Source organism: Aptenodytes forsteri, unplaced genomic scaffold, assembly GCF_000699145.1.
Source record: "Aptenodytes forsteri isolate BGI_AS27 unplaced genomic scaffold, ASM69914v1 Scaffold83, whole genome shotgun sequence".
NCBI lineage: Eukaryota > Metazoa > Chordata > Aves > Sphenisciformes > Spheniscidae > Aptenodytes > Aptenodytes forsteri.
Window position 1 is genome coordinate 2840448 of NW_008795371.1, and position 2369 is coordinate 2842816.

Here is a 2369-nt window from a genome sequence, read left to right on the forward strand (position 1 = left end):
ATTGGACCAGGCTGCCCAGGGAAGTGGTTGAGTCCCCATCCCTGGAGGTATTTAAAAGACATGTAGATGTGGTGCTTAGGGACATGGTTTAGTGGTGGACTTGGCAGTGCTAGGTTAACAGTTAGACTCGATGACCTTAAGGGTCTTTTCCAACCTAAACGATTCTATGATTCTAAGTCATGAGGGCTCATACTCATACACAACGACTCAGAAAGAAACACTCCATAATGCAGTTTTGCTGGAAAGACAGATTTTAATTTTGTCCACAGAAGCTGGGGTGATACACGACACATTGGGGACAACCAGCTCTGCTGGCAAAGCAGAGGTCCACCCCAGGTCCTGAAAGCAGCTTGCGGAAAGCTCTCACAGGTGCCAACCCTGGGGCAGAGGCCATTTGGGTGTTGGTGTCAGCTATGGGGAAGGCAGTGAGCACTGGAGACCCCGAGACAGGGTTTAGGGTGTTTCAGGGCCCTGGGGGCAGGCTTAGGGATCTCCGAGGGCACTGAGGCAGGGTCTGGTGGCCGGAGTTTTGGGGCAGTGTTCGCTGGCTCTGGGGCAGGGTTTGGGGTAGCTGGGGGCCACAAGGACACTATAGGGCCATAGCAAATGGCAAGGAGAACCCCAGTGCAGTGCAAGGCTTGTGGGAGGCCAAGCAGGTTGCAGGAGCATCTACGAGGGCCTTGCTCTTTCCCCTAGCTGAATCAGAAGACATTTCTGTTAATTGAGAATAAGATGCCATCGAGGGCTGACTTGTGCTCATCCTACTAGGATGGGGCTAGAGCGTCCTGTGAGGGGGGGAGGCATGGGTCCCTTAGGGAGGTCCCCAGGGCGGGGGGGTGTGCAGTCACATTAGGAGGTCCACACCTCCACCCTAGCTGTGTCGTGTCATCCATTGTGTTTCCTCACACCACGGCCACCCCCACAGGCACGAGAAAGGCCAGGACCGACTCGCAGAGGAGGCAGGAGCCCTCTGGAGTCAGGGTGGTTTCCCTGGTGCTGGTGCAGCCTAACTGTGCTCACCGATGGCAGTGCCCGCTGCCGCAACACGGCGCCCGGGGCCCAGCCGCATGTTCGCAGCTGCTGTCTGCAGTCAGGAACTCACACGACACCCGTGGGGACAAATGACTTTACTTAGACTTGAGTTACAAAGGCAAATTTTACCAGGAAAGAAAGAAGACACACTTTGTACTTGTACCTACCCCCATGGTAAATACAGTGGTGTAATGGAGTAAGCAAAGCTAAACCACCAGTAAATTAAAAAATACATATAATTAAGTGCTGAGATTGGATCTTTTAATAGAGGCTTTTCCTTTAAAAAACCCCTCCAGTTCCATAATGTTACTCAGCTAAAATGAGCAGATGCTCTCCCATTTTTAAGATTATTTTCAAATAATTTGTTGGGTTTTTTTTTCAATTTTTGCCAAAAACCTGTTTTTTCAATAGGTGTAAGCAACAAGGGAATTATTGTAAGTCACGTAGTGACCACAGGTACTACAGGCCTCTAACACCTCATTACCTTGTCCCTGAATCCCAGCTGGGTTATAGTTGAAATTTATTTGGCAGACATTGAAAAGTATTAAAAGTATTCATTAAAAAAAAAAAGAAAGAAGAAAAAGGGGGGGGAAATGATCAATCCCTGTGGCTCTAGAGCTTGCAGAATACAGCTGCATTTTCCTAACAATCATTTTATAATGTTCTACCATTATTCGCATCATCCCCAAATCAAAGGAATTAATTTTTTAAGTCCTTCTACGATATAGCAAATTCAGAGGCAGGAAAAAAAACCAACCAAAACAAAAAGGCCCCACCAAACAAAAACACAAGGCAAGACCTTTATCCCGTTTCAGACCTCTTCGTCAGATTTCAGTGGAAATCCAGTTCGGAGGTATCTCCGTTTCAGATGATCTCGACCATAAAGATCTTTCTTGGGTTTGATAAGTAATTCTTGTTATTGGGTTGGACCGCGCATGCACCAACACTAAAATATGTTTAAATACAGTCTAGACACCAGCAGGTTGAAATAAATATTTGCTTCCGAGAGGACTGCAGAAAAATTATCCTCAGGGATGTAGCCATTTCAAATACTACAGTGTCTTTCATGAGAAAAGATTTAAGCTGAAATAACTCGCCCAGTGTAGATCAGAGATAAAGCAGTTCAATTAAACTCAGTAATCTGAACACACACAAGTGACCTATGAATAACTTGAAATTTGCAATTAAGAGATATGTCCCTTTTTTAAAAAATAAAAATGTTAAGAAAAAAACTGGGGGGAGAGCTGGAACAACTGATGAATTTAAAGGTCAGATTTTTTTTTTTTTAAGAGTCTCTCCATTTTTTTTGGATATAGCAGAACAGCCAGCACCCCCCC